At 42.9% G+C, this 19155-nt stretch overlaps 1 pseudogene; it reads left to right on the top strand.

Moving 5' to 3' along the window:
- LOC130476993 (growth arrest-specific protein 6-like) overlaps positions 1–4277 on the top strand; it is an 89345-nt pseudogene extending 85068 nt beyond the window's left edge.
- The last annotated feature ends 14878 nt before the right edge of the window (positions 4278–19155 follow it).

The raw sequence follows: 19155 nt of genomic DNA, 5'->3' as shown, positions 1-19155 counted from the left end.
TGGCCCTTTCTTACATGCCCAGGGAAATGCCGATCACCACTTTGGGGTCAGGAAACAGTTTTCCTCCAGGCCAGATTGGCCAGGGATCCTGGTGGATTTATTTTGCCATCTTCTAGGCATGGAGTAGAGGTCAATGGGGGTGTGGGGGGAAGTAGTTGTGCATTGTGTGGAGGGTTGGACTAGATGACCCTGGTGGTCCCTTCCAACTCTATGATTATATGCTGTGAGCATAGTGTCTACATGTACACAAAGTATGTCTACATAGTGTCTACATGTACACAATGCATAGGCTCTATCCCTGTGATCAGAAACAATCGAAAAAACAATGTTCCCAGTTACAGAGATAAAACATGCACACATACATTTTGCATGAACACAGATACCATACTCATGGTTTAGCAATTACCCTTAGCTACAGAATAAGGCCAGCATGCTTGTTCACTTCCTTTCTATGCATGTTACTTGCAGTACACATAATAATATTTGTAGAGGGCAGGAAGCATTAAAATCTAAGTGAAAATAATTATTTACCTATCTTAATTTCTGCTGGAGCATGAGATTTTGGTCCTCCAACAAAAAAAGTTCAAAAGATAAAGTGACTTGCTGATGCTGTTCTCTGTTGTTGATTGCAAGTCATGAAAACAGTGGTGGCAGAACACAATAGGAAGCTTAGCTGGGCAATCGCTTGTGCTTCTGCCCTTCTACTGACAAGAAGAAGCTTACAGAAGCAAATAGCATATATGGACATCTGGATATCCCGGAATAGATGAAGTGGGAACCATGACCAAGAGAAGACAACAAAACGATTCAACTTAAGTGGGAAATTGCCAAGTTAGCCAAATCTAAGGCTACCTAAATCCAGTGACTGGAGCTGTGAACAGGCAAGATAGATCTTTTTACAAACCTGAAAAGGGCCCCAGGTTTGTAGAAAAATGTGAAATCTACAAAAAAAAAAATACATTATGGCGTTTAAAAACTCAAAACTGATAAAAGGAACACCTGTAGCTTTAAGCAGTCAATGTCTTCAGTGGGCGTTGCTAGGCAACCACATATTCCAGGTTTTGTTCTTTCAGTAAAAGGAAGTGAAAGGGGCATAGCCCTTTCCAGGCCTATTTTTGGCCTTTGATGGAGGATTCATTATGGCCAGGCCTAGAGCTGCCAGTTTCATGTTGGGAAATTCCTGGAGATTTTGTGGTGAAGTCTGAGGAGGGCAGGGTTTGGGAGGGAAGAGGCCTCAGCATGGTATAATGCTATAGAGTTCACATTCCAAAGCAGTCACTTTCTTCACGGAGACCGATCTCTGTCTTCAGGAGATCAGTTGCAATTTTGATAGATCATCAGGTCCCACCTGGAGGTTGGCAAGCCGTGAAGCAACCTCTGGGTGACTTGATACCACCTGACTTTAGAGGTGCCAGTTTCAGGTTGGGAAATACCTGGAGATTTTGGGGGTGAGCCTGAAGAGGGTGGGATTTAGGAGGAAGTGGGATTTCAATGGGGTATAATGCCATAGAGTCCACCTTCCAAAGCATTTTCTCCAGATGAACTGATCTCTGTCACCTGGAGATAAGTTGTAATCCCAGGAGATCTCCAGCCACCACCTTGAGTCTGGCAACCCTGCCTGACTTGCATGACTCAACTAAACCTGGCTGCTTGCTACTGTTCAACAGCAGCCACCCTATGAAAGCCAGTGTGGTATAGCAATCAGAGCTTCCCTGTAGGATCTGGGAGACACAGGTTTGAATCCCCACTTTGCTGTGGAAGCTCACTGGGTGATTTTGGACCAGTCACATACATGATGTAGTGGTCAAGTGTGGTGGACTCTAATCTGGAGAACCGGGTTTGATTCCTCACTCCTCCACATGAGCAGCAGACTAGAATCTGGTTTGTTTCCCCACTCTTGTGCATGAAGCCTGCTGGGTGACCTTGGCCTAGTTATAGTTGGCCTAGTCTCCAAGCTTTCTCACCCCTACCTACTTCACATGGTGTCTGTAGTGGGGAGAGGAAAGGAAGGCTATTTTAAGCCAGTTTGAGACCCCTTAAAGGTAGAGAAAATTGGAGTATAAAAACAAATTCTAATTCTTCTTCAGCCTAACCTACCTCGCAGGGCTATTGTGCAGCCTAACCTACCTCACAGGAAAAGAGAAAAATGCTTTGGTCCCCACTGTGGAGAAAGATGGGGTATAAATAAAGTAAATAAATTATTAATACATCTGAAGATGGGAAACAGAAAGAGGGTAGGTTGGTGAATGGCTGAGAAGGAGAAAAAGAGGCAGAGGAAAGGGAGAAGATATGGAGGTTGCCAGGAGTAGGGAAAGAGGAAATTGTGTGGGGAGGGGGATACAGAGGAAAGTGAGGTGCCACCCCATGAGTCCTTGAGGGTTCCCTATAGGGCTGCCAATCTCCAGGTGACGGCTGGAGATCTCCTGCTATTATACTGATCTCCAGGCGATAGAGTTCACATCACCAGGCGATAGAGTTCACCTGGGGAAAATCGCCCCTTTGACAATTGGACTCTATGGCATTGAAGTTCCTCCCCTCTCCAAACCCCACCCTTCTCATGCTCCACCCCCAAATCTCCAGGTATTCCTCAACCTGGAGCTGACAACCCTAATTCCCTACCATGCAAGTGGGTCTGGCCCAGTGGCCAGCACCACACAACTGGACCACAGTTTTCCTAGGTAGCAGCTTCTGGGGGGCAAGAGGGAAAGCTTAAGTCAGAGGGGCAGATAAAGGTAGGCTGCTGTTACATGAGAAGGAGAGAAGCAGGAAAAGGGGAGATGCTATGGGGGCTTTCAGGAAAGGCAAAGAGGAAATAGTCGTGGAGGGGAAAATGAAATGCCTCCCGTAAATCCTTGCAAGCTCCCACTTGTATATATATATAATTTTTATTTAAAACATTTCAATGCTACCTAGTGACCCAACTCAAGCAAACATGAAAACATATTAGACATGAAAACATTGCAAATCCAAATATTACGATACTTGAAACAGTAATACAAAAGTGTATAGAGGACAAGGTCTATTGGAGAAGAATCAGCATGCTCTCTGTAAATGGAAGTCTTGTGTCAAAAACCTTTCAGAGTTCTCTGAAAGGGTTAAGAACATCAGAACACAAGAAAAGCAATGCTGGATCAGACCAAGGCCCATCAAGTCCAGCAGTCTGTTCACACAGTGGCCAACCAGGTGCCTCTAAGAAGCCCACAAACAAGATGACTGAAGCAGCACCATCCTGCCTGTGTTCCACCGCACCTAATATAATAGGGATATCTGTTTATTCTGGACAAAGGACTGTATCAGCTACACCTAACAGTGGTAGGCATTCCTTTTAACACCAACCATCTTGTACAGCCAATTAGCCCTTGAATAGATGGCTGCATGCGTGCCTGGAACTGGCAGAGTGGTGACGAAACATCTATCCAAGAAACAGTGAGATTGAATAATAAGATGCAGTGCTTCATAGTAGCAGGAAGAGGCTCTTTCTACCCTGGCAATGGTTATGCCGTCTTTAATGTCAATTACACACCACCTCCTGACATTAATGAAACCAGGAAGAAATGGGAAGTAAAAATAAACATTTGGATTTGGCCAGCTACAGATACTGGAGTACTCTGTGCCCTAGTCAACAATAGGGTTGCCAACCTTCAGGTGGTGGCTGGAGATCTCCTGCTGTTACAACTGATCTCCAGGTGAAAGAGAAAAAGGCCACATTGGCAATTGGACTCTATGGCACTGAAGTCTCTCCCCTCTCCAAACCTCACCCTCCTCAGGCACCCCCCCCAAAAAAAAAACTCCAGGTATTTCCCAACCTAGAGGTGGCAACCCTAATCAATAATGAAACAACAGTCCCTCTTATTGAGTTGCTCTTATTGATTATCATTCTACAAAAAAAACTTAAACAACAGTTCATTGTTCTGGCAGTGGAGAACACAGTGGCATACAGACTGGCAGTAAATATTTGCGATAAACAAGAGCACTTGGTCGACACTGCGATCAGCAATTGTCAGATATTGCTCAGTGTGGATGGGACTGCAGGACAGGGTGAGCTAAGCAATTCACAGATAGAAGAGAACCTGATCATCTTGGATCATTATTTGCAGTCATCTGTAAAGACCTACGTGGGAGGATTTCCAGATGTTCCTGTCACTTCAAATCCAGTCACTGCTTTCTACTATGACTGCATGACAGTGAAAGTTAATCAGCAAACTCTTGATCTGGATGAGGCTCTTGACAAGTCCAATATTACATCTCATTCTTGTTCTCTAGTAGAGACTACTTAATAGACGCAATTGGAACACCCAAAGTTTTATATTAAAAAACCCTCTCAATGCTTCCTTTTACACATACATATATAAAGATATAAATTATTCAGACTTCTAGCACTGTGTGTATAATAGGCATGTTCCTGGTGAATATTCACCAGGTTGATATCTGCACACAAAATATACGAGAGACTTATACTAACCAGTACTACAACAAAAACCCAATAAACCAGTTGTTTGAATAATTGAGAATAAACTTTACAACATATTCACTTACTTGGTTGGGTTTTAAACTGTTTGTACTTTGTATTTGTATTGGTTCACATCTTTGTATTTCTATATATGTGTGCAGATTTTAGAAAAGGTTTTAACTAACCACTGATGAAGGCCCTAGAGGCCGAAACGCGTATGGGTTTGTGGTTACAGATATCAACCTTAAGTTTGGCCATTGTGCCATTTTAATGCTTTTAAAGAATTTTAAAATTTGTATAGCGCTTCTAATAAAATATATTTGTAATATTTCCACATAGACTTACATACATTTTCCTCTCACCCAACCCCGGGTACCCAGGGAATATGTATGCATCATGACTAGTATTCATTTTGACTAGTAGCCATGGATAGCCCTATCCTCCATGAACTTGTCCACTCTCCTCTTAAAGCCTTCCAAGTTGGCAGCCATCACTACATCCTGGGGCAGGGAGTTCTACACTTTAACAGACACATGGATGGGGTTTTCAGATACACGATACCAAATTAATGGATGATAACAGATTGTTATATATGTGGGGGGGAAACAGATTGTGAAGAGCTCCAAGAGGATGTCTTCAAACTGGGTGAGCGGGTGGCAACATGGAAAATGGGTTCAATGTAAGTAAATGTACAGTGATGTACACTGAAGCAACCTCTCCAAAAAACACCACCCTTAACAGAGGTCTGAAATGGTGGGGACTGACCAGGAAAGGGGATTGCTGACTTGTCTGATGCAGAAATTCTTGTGTTCTTATGAGAATTTTCTAAACTATGACCATTATCACACCATTCACTTACAGCTTATTATCCTCATGGTTGATCTGCAAGGTTTGGCTATGAATTAACATTTCTGACTGCATTTCACCACTTTCACCATTGTATATGTTCTACCTGAGAAAGTTTTTTTCCCTGTCTGCCCTTCCCAGTTAAAAAAAAGAAAGAAAGATGTTCCATGGGGGAGCGAGATGTTATTCATGACATTGTAAGTGCCCAAAATGCTCCCCCTTCTTCCCCCCTTTTGTTTTTGCGCATGTGCACTAATGTTGGTGCGAACGTGCGCTGTGATTGGCTGAGTTTCCTAGTTCCTCAGCTAGCTTTGTGTGTTGCTTGTTATTCATACGCCATTTTAAGAATCTCTTCATTTGCATGGCATACAGAAAGACTGTAACCACGCTATTCCCACGCTCCAGCGTTCCTTTGCTAGTAAAAATACAATAAATAAAAAATAAAAAAAGAGCAGAAGGAATGGGAGGGAGATGGGAATCCTGACCATGTGATTGTGTGGTGTGGAAACCATTTCAGAGAATGCTGAACTAATCATTGCCATGGAGAAATGCCCTGAAAGGCAAGGAGCCAACAGTGCTGCCTTGCAAGGCAGCACTGTGTGTGGAATCCATGGCAGCTGGCAGCTCCCAGAAAGAGACTCCGTACTCATTCTGCCAATTAAAAGGGCCCGCAGTCTCCTCCAAATGCTCTCTCTCTTTTGCTAGCCCCCTCTCTCCCTGCCACTTTTCCCACATGTCACACAAGTGGGGAACTCTCTTTCTCCTGCTGCCCCCCAAGTCCCATGAAGAAGTTACAAAATACACTTCAAGGAAATGAGATATCAGGAAAAGGTTTAATCGGAACCCTGCACAAATCAACAGGGTTAGTCCAACGCTCCAGCCTCCAGGATTTTTTTGGTAGACCAAATGCAGTTAAGAAAAAAGAAATTAAAAGCAAAGAAAATGGTTGGTGGATGGGGAAGGAGAAGGTGGAATGGGAGAAGATAGGCTTTGCAGTAGGTGGAGAAATGAATAGCATCTCCAACTTGTTCACATCGCTGAGATCGTAGTCTTTGAACTGGAGTAAGGAAATACGTTGTCATATAAGCATTTGTTGAAAGCATAGACGTCAAATGCTTGGAAATGATTTCCAAGACCAAACGGAAGGAAAATGGTGCGAACACACAAGGATAAGATGTTTCATTAAATGTTAGAAATAGTTAGTGGAAACGACCTATATGAAGAATTCATTCCTCTGGGAAATCTGCAAAAAGAGGGGGTGGAGACTGGATGGATTATAGACTACAATACTGCAGTGAGAACTGAAGAAATACCGGAAGAGTGGAGGCAGGTAAATATAGAAGTGAGCAACACAGCAGGAAAGAAAAATGAAATGGCTAATGATTAAGAGCACAATCCTAATGGGGGGGGAGGGTTGTTGTGGGGTGTATGGGGATGGTGCAGCTGTGCCATCTCCTGAGTGGCTTGCAAGCCCCAAAATACAATCTTAAAATGTAATTTTGTAAAAAGCCCATGAAACACTTCATTTAAGTTTGATGGGGTTGTGCCACCCTTTTTGCTGGTGCAAGTTTGCACTGGCAAAAGGGGTCGTTCCTGGGGCAAATTGGTTCAGGGAGCTGACTAAAGTCAGCCCCTGCCCCCCGGAATGCCCACTTTGGTGCTGGTGCGAGCCCTAGCACCACAAAAATGCTGCCAAGGCAGCTGCACTGGCACCTATGCATGGTGCTGCTGTGTGGCTCACCAGCGCTGGCATTAAGTGGCCCTGTGCCACTTTAGCTGGCGCAAGTGTCACAGGGGTCATGCTGGCTCCTAAGAGCTGTCACCCCCCTTTCAGGATTGCTCTGTAAGTCCCTTTGTGTGTTACTGAAGAGAAGTAACTATCAAAGGGTTCAGAGGTGCCACAGACCCAGAAACCTCAGTCAAGACCTTATTTCCTTTGTTGTGTCTACTTTTGCAGCAAGGCAGCTGATGTGAGCAGAAGTGGAAGCCAAAGGGAGGTAGCTGGTATTAGAGCATCAAAAACTATTGGCTTGATTTGGAGGTTCTCAAAAGAGTCAATTGGTATTGAACACTGTGTGGAGTTATTTCAAACATGTCCCTATCATTATTTACAAAACTTACTAGGAAATGAAGTTTGCCCTAAAGCCTTTAGTAAAGGTTTAAGAATTTTCCACGTCAAAACAAACAGGATACCTTTAAACTGCTATTTGTCAAGGCATTTATATTCCCAAATGCAGTCTAAATCATGAAAACATTTGGTCTCGACTGGCCTTCTTTTTGTTTACTAGATTGTTTTGTGACAGCCTATTCTACCAATTCCATCAAAGGTTACCCTTTATCACAATTAGAAGTGTGTTCCAAAGATATATAAGGTTTGCAAAGTCTTCTATTTTTCAGTACTTTGTTATCCATTAATTCCCTCAGGTGTTTAGGGCTAGATTGCCTTACAAAAGAAGTGATATATTGCAGAAGATCTTTGTTCTTAAGACTTCTTACTAATTAAATAACTGCCTCTCATGCTTTTAGAAACTGGATGCCTCCATTGCAGTCTAGTATTTTATTAGCATTCTGTAAAGATAATTTATATTAACTATGGCATACATTTGCCACTGCAATTTTTCACTTATTCTCTGTGCTCAGAAAATCTTCAGTCACACTCTCCAGCTCATTGCCACCAGCTACCAGAGTGGAACAAAGCTCTGTATGAAACACAATGAAAGAAGGGAAAATCAGAAAAGTGTGATTTGGTTCCATCCACTATTAAGGGTCTTAATCCTCTCACACTGCATGTTCTGGAACATCAGCCAAAGAACTCACAGGGAAGGGCAGAAGGAAGAAAGATTACTTCTGGGTGTGTGTTTTTCTGCAGCAGCCAAAAAAACAAAGGTCACTGGCAAACAGCCAAGCAGAGAGTTCTTTCAAAAGAACTACTTGACAACAGAACAAACCATGGCCTACCAGAAAGGCAACTTGGGATACTGATGTGCATCATCATCATCATCCCAAGCTAAACCATGCACTAAGGACTGTAACAGCAAAATGGAGCAAACAAGAATACCAGTACCTTTCCCAAAATCAAGGTGCAAAGTTAATATCGATTTTTTTAACTGCACACCGCTAGGCCACCCACAGAAAATGTACAAATACTTGATAGTGTTCCCGGGTATATAAAAAACACGATTCTTTAAATTAACCAAAAGAAAGCACGTTCCTGACCAAATAGTGTCTGGGGTGATTTTGCTCCTGTCCCAGTTAGAGAATAGTGAGCACCAGTCATTGGAACTGGGGAGAAACAATAGCTGCCTGGTAGAGGTGTCGATGAGTTGGTTGGGAAGGGGTGGGTATTAAATTGACTGAAAGCTTGTTCACTTTTTCTGCAGAGCTCCTCACCCCTCAACTCGTATGACAACAATATAGCATTAGCCAGTCGCTTTGGGGCTGAGCAGGAACGTTTTGCATCCCTATCTGGTTGGTCAAGATAATGGATTTTTTTTTTGCTTTGCATTTGTTGTTCTGATATATAAATAGGCTTGATCCAGAGTGGGTAGTGAGGCTCTAACTGGGGTTGTGCTGGTTAAGTGCTTGTTATTTAAATGATTTGGTAATCACTCTTAGGCATCCAAAGATGGGGGAAGATACCCAAAACAGCCACCAATGGCTACGTATTCCCAGAGGGCTGGGGTTAATCCATTGAACTCTATGGCATTGAAGTCCCTCCCCTCCCCAAACCCTGCCCTCCTCAGGCTCCACCCCCCAAAATCTCCCACCAGTTGAGAAGAGGGACCTGGCAACCCTACTGATGTGATTGCAACCTTGAGAACTCAGCTATGAACTCTTTTTTGTGCTGGCCGCTCACTGCCCAAAGCCTTTAGGGAACAGATTAGCAGAGTCACAAATACACCGACTGCCGGCTGCCACAGCACAGGCAGCCCTTAGAATTGCACTGCCCATTGTTTATTCACCTCTAGGGTTGCCAATCTCCAGGTACTGGCTGGAGTTCTCCTGCTGTTACAACTGATATCCAGTCAATAGCGATCAGTTCACCTGGAGAAAATGGCCGCTTTGGCAATTGGACACTATGGCATTGAAATCCCACCCCAAACCCTGCCCTCCTCAGGCTCCACCCAAAAACCTCCTGCTGGTGGCGAAGAGGGACCTGGCAAGCCTATTTACCCCTAGGTTAATATTTTCACAGACATTTCCACATGTGTTTGCTTTTGAAGGTTTGGGATGAAAAAGTAACCAACTCCTTTTTTGCACCAAATTTAGCATTGGGATTTGAATATATAGCTACTATCACAATCCTACACATACCTAAATGGAGTAAATTCCACTGAACAAAGTTTAAATAAGCCTGCATAAGGCTTTGAAACCTTTTGTTGTGGTCCTTAATTGTTAAAGCATCTGTGCAACAGGAAACCTAGAGAGTTATTACTTTCAAAATGATGGTTACTTTGAAGATGGATGTCAACAGGACCCAGCCTGGTCTTTCAGGCACAACGGACCTGAGCTGAGACAAGCCATATTTGGCTAGCGGTCACTTCAACCCAGTCAGAAGATGCCCAAAGCAGGCAGGGCTGCAGATTCTGATTAAAAAATGATGTTTGGTAGCCAGGTGTTTGGTAGCCTCACATCATCAAGCCCCGCCCAGGGGAGGGGATAACCTAGGAGGTGGCTGCAGCTGAGACAAAATTCTAGGATATTTCCTGGTTGGGTAAAAGGGCAGAGGAGAGGAGCCAACCCTGGGAGGGGATTGGAGGGGTGGCCTATTTAAGGATGCTCTGCAGCAAGGAAGGATGAAGCTTCCCTGCTCAGTCAGCATGTGAGAGCAGATGGTACAGCAAGAGGAGGAATCTGGTTATGCAACTCCCTCCCCTCTCCAATCTGAGGCCTTGTGGATCCTCTGCTGTGGTGAAGATCACAGCAAAATAAAGGCAATGCAGCCTTGATAAGGAGGAGCTTCACAACAGAAATGAAAAGGAAATTAAAACTGTGATATTTAAAAGTCCAATTGACATTTGTCTAGTAGTTCTAAGTATACCATAATCTGGATCAGGAATAGCTACAGCCAAGGTCTCCCAGACCTAGTTGGGTAGCTATGAAATGCTGGTAGGCCCCATCAAACCCACTTTTTATGTTAAAATAATTCTAATAAAACCAGAATTTTCCTTGAACACTTCTCTGTACTTGCCAGTGTCTATAAAAACTTTCCAAAGCTATAGAAGGAACTATTCTTGCAGCTGGAAAAAGGAAGTATGGCTTTCTTTGTAACTCCACAGGATTTTTGCATTGCTGATTAAATTAATACCAATAAGTATGACTTCAAAGTGATAAAAAGACAATAAAGCAAAGAAACATGAATGAATAATAAGACTGAACCAAATAGCCTTCACCATTTCCGGTTAATTTAATGCCAATGGAATACACTGCAAACACTTCCCCTGATGCTGTGCTGTCGTTATTGTATTGGAACCACTATCATAGGCAGCACATTGAAGGATCATTGCTTTAATGCGTTACAAATTGTATTACAATCTGCAAGTGAAAATAGATTCTTTCTGGCTACATTATAGCCCACAACAGGCCACGTAAGGCTGCACACGAAAAAAAAATCTAATGAATATTAAAGCAAGCCTCAGCAGAGAATTTCAGGTATATTGTAGTCTACACACGGCACTGGCAGCTCCTGAACTGCATTTTTTTGTCAATTAACTAAAAACTCAATGGTGTATCCCAAGTAACTACTTACAATCCATTGGACAAAGGAAGCTGTGGCTAAATCCTCAGATGTTACAGTGAATTCTCTTTGCCCATCACACATATATTCTGATGGAAAAGCAATTGGAAAAAAAAAACACTATTCTGTTTCATTTTATTATCATTCATGCTGATACTAGAAATGAGAAGCAGAAAGAATAATCTAAAGGATCATTTAATACAAGCAGCCTAAAGAATACAGTACATGAAAGGACTGCAGAAGCAGTGGAGTAGGGAGAATAAAAGCATAATTATTATACAATTTTTATTTTCCCCCTATTCATTTTACTTGTTTTACTCTAAATATTAAAATCAAACTGTAAGAGTTGGGTTAAAATTTCCCTTTATATGTCAGTAATGTTTGCATAAGAACAAAGTTTTAATTTGCATCAAGGCTCTTACAACCTGTTTTTAACACCAAGATTTATCTATGAAGAAACCAAATTTTAATAGATGCAAAGTAGTTTTCTTTCTGCCCCAGCCAACCCACATAATTCTAGGATGTTGGGGGTAAGGTCCGGAGCAGAGATCAAGAAAAGCCTGACCCCAGCCAGCTCTCATTTAGAAATGCTTTTGTTTTAAAACGATTCCTGATTACAGTCCAAAAGAGGATTAATGTTTCATAATGACTATGGATGATCCATTGAATGAGCAGGAGACTTAGGTATGAGACTAGTAAACAGACTGTGTAAGATACTAGATTTTGAATTTGAAAAGGGAAGGACTTTAGATGTGCTGCATATGTGTGTGTAGTAAGTTAAATTGCCAGCTCCAGCTGGAGAAATTCTTGGATGTTTGGGAGGTGGTGCTTGGGGGAGGATGGAGTTGGGGAAGGAGAGAGAACCAAGGGGGGGTGCGATGCCATAAAGCACCCCCCTCTGAAGCTGACATTTCTACCAGAAGAACTGATCTCCGTAGTCTGAAAGAACTAGGGTTCTGCAAATCAATATGCCAGCAAAAAAATTGTGACAATAAATGGGGGGGGGGCTAAAAAAGCCCCACTGCCAATTTTTAGCCTCCCCCTCCTTCCCTCCCCCTCCCTTACTTACGTGTAGTTTGCTTCAGTGCAGCATTGAAGGACTGGAGGTAGGGCTGGCTGGGAGTTCTTAGCCAGCCCCACCCCCTGTTTGCTTCAGCTGGACCCCAGAGAAGGCTGGTGGGCTGGATCTGAAATATTCGGGGTGGTGGTGGTGGCATTTTTTGGGTTCAGATTTATTAACCTGATTTTTTTTTAAAAATCCATTTTTACCAGATTTTTTAAAATGGGTTTGATAAACCCAAACCCAAAAAATATCCCCAACATTTTTTTGCACATCCCTAGGAAGAACTCCAGACTGATCTGGAGGTTGGTAGTCCTAGAAGTGAATGCACATATAGCTGGAACTGAGCCCAAAGTATGGATGAGTTTGGCTCATTTCCTGTTCACCACTTGTAACTAGGGAGCCAATTTTTCAATGGAATGTTCATCTGTCTATTGACCTGTAAATGGCTGTTTGGCAGGGTGTTTACCATATCTCAGTCTAACAGTGATGTACAATGCTATTGATTTGTTACACATACATGTTCTCACATAACCATATTGAGTTTTATTCTCCCCCATTACTGCACTTGACAAGCAATTTTTAAATAATTAACTCAGTCACAAATAATATAAATGAATCATAAACAAATGTGCTTTTTAAAAACACACCCCTAGCATTCATTGTTTGTCTAAGAAGTCCTTAGGGCCAAACTAGATGTGATGGCGACCCCAAGTCTAACCCGTAGATGCCGTCACCATTTTAAAGCCTAATGAGGCAATTTAAAAATGCCACAAAGGCCTGATCCTGATTGGGTCTGCAGTGTGGCAGGATGAGGTGTACACACACACACACACACACACACACTTATATACATAATGTGTGTGTGAGTGTGCTATATCTATACACAACATGCTTCTTTTGAGGTTTTCTATGTTCTGTTTCTAAACTGCAACATAATAGATCTGTTTACAGGATGTTATCAGACAGAATCTCAGGAAAAAAGACAAAAAGAATCCCAGGCAAGAGGACAGAGCAGGGGAGATTTACTCATCTCTAACTATAAACCTCCTGTGCTTTCTCATCCAACAGACAGTAGACTCAGTAGTGCTGCTCCTGGAATTTTTTATCAGACAGCTATAAAGGACTTTCTGGACAACGTGGTATGCACAGAGTAAATATTTGCAGTGTAAAATATAAATGATCATCAACTGAAATAAGCTTATGCATGAAGACTTCAAAGCAGAAGTCATCTTGAAATGTCAAGAGATGAGAGCCATTAAGGAGTTGAAGATATTATTGATCATTATCTTATAAGCAACCTAACAGAATATGCCATATTGAGGGCTATGGTATTAGAGAATCACTTAAAATAGATAGCACTATTTTGAACTTTGTAGAACATATTGGGGAAAATATTAATGTCTGCCACATTGATTACTTGAGTGAATAACGAGGAATTTAAATGAGGCAGTGTAAAGAGAGATGAGGGCCTTACTTTTAAAGTTTATTAAACAAACCTCACATTCGTATGATGTTTAATGAATGAATTGTTGGATTGTTTAATGTATAACAAAAACTGAAAAGTTATTTGCAAAACTTGTCTCAGTAAATCAGTAGCAGGGCTGTTTATACTTAAAGAAATAAATATTCTGAACAAAAAAAGCTAAATTTTGTGAACTGTATAATTTTATATAATCATTTTATTTATTTAGATATGTTTAACCCATTTTTCACTCCATTTGGGACCCAAAGCTTGGGGTGCTCGAACACCTGCCACTTCAGCTCATGTCCTGTTTGCCAGTTTCAAATAGGGACATGATTTTTTGATGATCAATTCAATAGTTTGTTATCTGTTCAATAAATTGCTACACTGTATTCTTTACTAAACCATGCTGTGGCCATCCATGCAGCCCCGGAGCCAGGGTGGCATTGGGGTGCTCATGACAACCCAGTTGGAAGAGAACGTGGCCAGGTCATAAGGGACCATGGTATACCAGCTGGAGAGCAGGGACTACTCTGGCTACCCACACTGATGAAAGGTGATTTCATCCCAGCAGGAAAAGGGCCAGGCTGCACAGGAAGGGTCAGGGTGGCAGCACAAGCTGGGAGGAGACAGGGCCGGTCCCAGTAGATGTGAAGCAGCTGGAACTGGAACTGCTATAGGGCTACATCCTCAAGGCCAGAGCAGCAAGGGCTGGGGGAGGCCCCAGAGGATGGCAAGACAGCAGCCCTAGCCTCTGCCATCACAGGGGAGGGGTGAGTGACAGGCAATGGGCTGATGGTTGGTGGCAGGCCATGAAGCCCAGAAGATGAGGAGGAGGAAAGCAGGAGAAGGGGCTCTGAGGAGGAAGGAGGCCACTGGCCCCACAGAGCTCTCATTATTGCAGTGAAGTACTTTGGGGAAGCAGGCACAGAGAGTGTGAAGGGTGAACCATGGGGAAGTATGGACAGGACACCACCAGGGCAGAAGAATCACACACCCAGTGGCCAAGAGGAACTCAAGGTGGCCAGGTCTCCAGTCAGAGGCTACAGTGGCCATTACACATGCTGTACAGTACGATTGGCTCTTTGTGCATGTGGGTTCTCTCACAGCCCGGTTGAGATCTACTACCTCCCCATCTTTGTGGCATAAGTGCTCTGCTCAGCAGGAAATTGTTTAAATAGCTATTAGATCACTGACAGATCATATCTCAGGGATCAATAAATGTCATGTTTCAATAAAATCCTACTCTTCATTGCTTTGCTAAATAGTCCTTAGTGATGTCAATGGTTGCCAATCAGTATGAATTAGCAGCATCCTTGTGCACGTGCAGTTTTGGGAAAACCTGAGACATACTGGTTTGGCAGGCATTTTTGGCTGCCCAGCATGAACCAAAGATGGAGTGATTGGTGTTATGTATGCATGTGTGTGTGTGATGGAATCAAGGAGAAAGCTCTGTGTAATTGCATCAGGGGAAACCCTGGACAGCCTGGAGTTCCCCAAGGCTCCTGAACTGTATGCTCCCCTTGGCTACTGGGGTTTACCCCCCCCCACCAAGGTCGTGGAGGGATTGGCCGCAGGTGGCCAGGTGGGCATATAAGCAGGGGCCTGGGCACTGTATTTTAGTTCTGTTCTCGTTCACCTAATAAAGCTGTTGCTGTTGGAACTCCGTCTCTGTCCTCGTGTGTTTCCCCCACGGAGACTAAACAGTGGCGACGAAGGCTGGTAGGCAGTCCGGCTGCCCTGCTGAAATCACTTGGGACTACTGCTGAAATCTCTGTGACCGTTAGGCAGCCTGGTTTGCCTTGCTGAATCACTGCGACACACGAAGGAGATGCAACACGCCGTACAATGGCCACCAAGGGCTCCATGGGCCAGCAGAACAACCATGTAGTCCCGAGAAGGTCTGTAATCAATACAGCGCCTTATTCTCTGTATTGATTACAGACCTTCTCGGGACTACGTGGTTGTTCTGTATATTGTTATATATTGTATGGGATCTTTGTACCTATACCATTATATAAGTTGTGTGCCATCAGTGCTTGTTGTTTGTTAATTTCCTACTTAAGCATGAGGTTTGTTTTGAATTGCCTGGTGGTGGCTGGTAAACTACCGCCCATCCACGGGGCTGCCCGCCGGCCAGCTGAGGACAAGTGGGCACTGCAGGCACATGCGCGGGCACTGCTGGCACTCTGTCAGATAGGCTCTCCGCAGGCCCCGGAGAGAAACAAGATGGTTTCCCCCACGGACAAAATGGGGTCCTTTTGCACTCCGTCCCTCTCCGTTTGCACCTGGTCTCCTGCCCAAGATCTGCAGCTCAATGGAGACCCGCCCTGGTAATGGCTGATCTGATACCAGGTCCCGCAAAACAATACTGGGAGCCCGGGAAGATCAGCCACTTAACGCACGCATTTTACTCTGAATACTTTTTGCTCAAGTCGTTACCGGTAGTTTGCTTCAGTATTGTGCCTTTGTTTCCAATAATCCAATCAACCCCATTGTATCCACCCTATATATGTCTCTGTATTCCCCATACCTGTATGCTAGCCTTAAGTCTTTAACCTGCTGAAATCGCTGTTCTTCTGAAATAAACTTTTAACTCGCTGCTTCGGCTGGAGGAAAGTTATTGCCTGGAATGCATCGACTTGCTGAGGCCTGACACGCGCGCGCACAGATGCGGCACACATGTCACTTTTGGGTAAACCCGAAAGTGACGCAGACGCTCTAGCACCCTCGGCTGCTAGCACCCTTGGAAACCATAGAGTTCTGGCTGGGATTGCTAGAGCATCCCCGTCACTGAAAATTACATAAAGGCATCATGTGATGCCATTTCCCCTCCTTGTTTTCCCCCACTGCTCATTTAAACAGCAGAAGAACCAGGGAGGATTGGAGGGAGCCCTCCCCCTAGAATTGGGTAACTTGTATCCCTCCCCTCATCCCAAATATTTAATTTAATTGAAACTTAATTTTAAAAATATGAGATTAGGAAAATCCAACAACAATCCTTCCTGAAATGCAGAAGGTCCCCACGGCAGCCATGTTATGGTGGTGCCCACATTCTCAAAATTCAAAAATGCTTGCAGGCTCAGTAAGATTAAGAACCCCTAATCTAAAAATTTAGAGCAGACATAGTCTATAGACAACTGCCAGTTTCCAAGGTTTTGGGGAAGCCATGTGCAGAATGTGTCTAGTTTAAGCTTTTAGAACATCTTATCATCCAGTGATGTAGTCATTGCTACCTGCTATCCTACCCAGTTTTGCTTGTGACACTGGAAACCTATCTGCTCTTCCATTATATATAATACTTATCTGAATGCACAGTTTGTTATGCCAACCTCCAGGTACTAGCTAGAGATCTCCTGCTATTATAACTGATCTCCAGCCGATAGACATCAGGTCACCTGGAGAAAATGGCCACTTTGGCAATTGGACTCTATGGCATTGAAGTCCCTCCCCTCCCCAAACCCTGCCCTCCTCAGGCTCCGCTCCAAAAACCTCCCATCAGTTGTGAAGAGGGACCTGGCAACCCTAATAACAAAACAACCAAAAATAACAGTTTTAAATTGTCTCCCCCCCCCAGGTGAACTATATAAGCATGAGCTATGACACATTTCACACTGACATGGATGGCCCAGGCTAGCCTAATCTCATCAGATCTCAGAAGCTAAGCAGGGTCAGCCCTGGTTAGTATTTGGATGGGAGACCACCAAGGAATACCAGGGTTGCTGTGCAGAGGAAGGCACTGGCAAACCACCTCTGTTAGTCTCTTATGAAAACCCCAAAAAGGGGTCGCCATAAGTTGGCTGCAACTTGACGGCACTTTATGCACACACACACACACACACATGACACATTTCACATGTACCACAAATCTGGTGTATAATAATTAATCGGGCTGAAATGCAATTGGTACATACCTTTATAAACTGTCACATCTAATGTTTTCATGTGCAGGATGACCTCTAGCTCTAGCAAGGTTTTGCTGGAAGGCAACTTGACTTCATAATTTGTATTAGAAATGCCAATCTATTGTCAAATTTGGTTAAAAGAGCTTTCAGATAGAAATGCAGATCAATTATCGTAAGATTGTTTAGTAAAAACACTGCCATCTGTGGAGGAGGGAAGAATTAGAGATGTTACTGGATGCCCAGTTCTGAACTGTCATGTTTTGTAGAAGAAAGCCAAACTTGATTCTATACAAGGATATATTCTTCCAACTATTGTAAGGATATTCAAATAAGCTTTGGATTTTCAAGATAGTTTTTTTTTTAACAAGTGACATTCATTCAAGCAGAGAGAAAGAAATTCAACATAGCTTTCATTTTTACTTCCGTCCTCTGTTCTCATCACACACTGTAAATGTTTTATAAATATTAATCATTTTTTGACCCAAATGACACAGTTTTGTTGTGAAGCATTTGGTACCCAGATTATTAGAAATAACAACTTGAGCTGATCTGATGTCTCCTAATAGCAGATAATTATAGTTTTGCTTTTTTTTCAGCGAAAGTGCTTTCTGATGCAATGTAGCATTGCATTATGTGTTTGGTAAATCACAGCAGTATTTGACAACACAACTTGGCATGATTAGATATCTCTCTGGAACAGTCTGTGATCAGCACATAACATTAGACAAATGCTAGAATGGATGTGATATTCTCCCATGCATATCTTGTCATAAACCCAAATGTGTCAATATCCTGTGTGTGTTAAGTGTCGCCAAGTCGCTTCTGACTCATGGTGACCCTATGAATCAATGTCCTCCAAAACATCCTATCTTTAACAGCCTTGCTCAGGTCTTGCAAACTGAGGGCTGTGGCTTCCTTTATTGAGTCAATCCATCTCTTGTTGGGTCTTCCTCTTTTCCTGCTGCCTTCAACTTTTCCTAACATTATTGTCTTTTCCAGCCCATATCCTCTTCCAGTCAATATCCTAGCCAACATAAAAGAAATAAAGAAAAGGAACTAATAACTGATATTCTTCATTTGCCTCTGAGTTTGTGTTAGAAACCTTCTCTGGACTAATTTGCGGAGTTGCATCTATTAATCTTATGAAGTGAGAAAACAGAAATAATACATTTAGCTCTCTTAAACATTACATGGAAACTTTTCAGAACTTTCTTTATATGTTCAGATCTTTGAATATTACATCACACAATGTAGCTGGAGTTGACAGACGAGTAATCTATTGCTAAGGGCAAAAGTCATTTCCATAAAAATCTTCAGCAAAAACAGCTTCAGCAGTATCTTGTAATTATCGTTCAGAAGTGTCTGCCTGCTGGATTTTCCTCGTTCTAAGGTTGCACCCTCATAATGCTTAGCTTGGCTGAGAAAAAGCCCACAGCTGGGAGAATTTGCAATCTGTTCTCCATAACAGTACAAAAATCACTAGAATGTTTCTTGAAATGTTTAGATGTTGGGCATGCACTTCCCCCATGATTGGCCACAGCTGAAGAAGTGAGGGTGTTTTTTTTTGGGGGGGGGTGTCTTTATTGGCATGGATACAACAGCAGTCATGAACTGCTAGCCCTCTAAAACAGAGGGAGGTACTGTTGTAGATCTCAAAAACAGATGATTTTTTGAGTACATAGGGGATTGATT

Source organism: Euleptes europaea, chromosome 4 (assembly GCF_029931775.1).
Source record: "Euleptes europaea isolate rEulEur1 chromosome 4, rEulEur1.hap1, whole genome shotgun sequence".
Lineage (NCBI taxonomy): Eukaryota > Metazoa > Chordata > Lepidosauria > Squamata > Sphaerodactylidae > Euleptes > Euleptes europaea.
The sequence above is the reverse complement of the archived record's forward strand: the minus strand, read 5'-3'. Positions and strand labels throughout refer to the sequence as shown.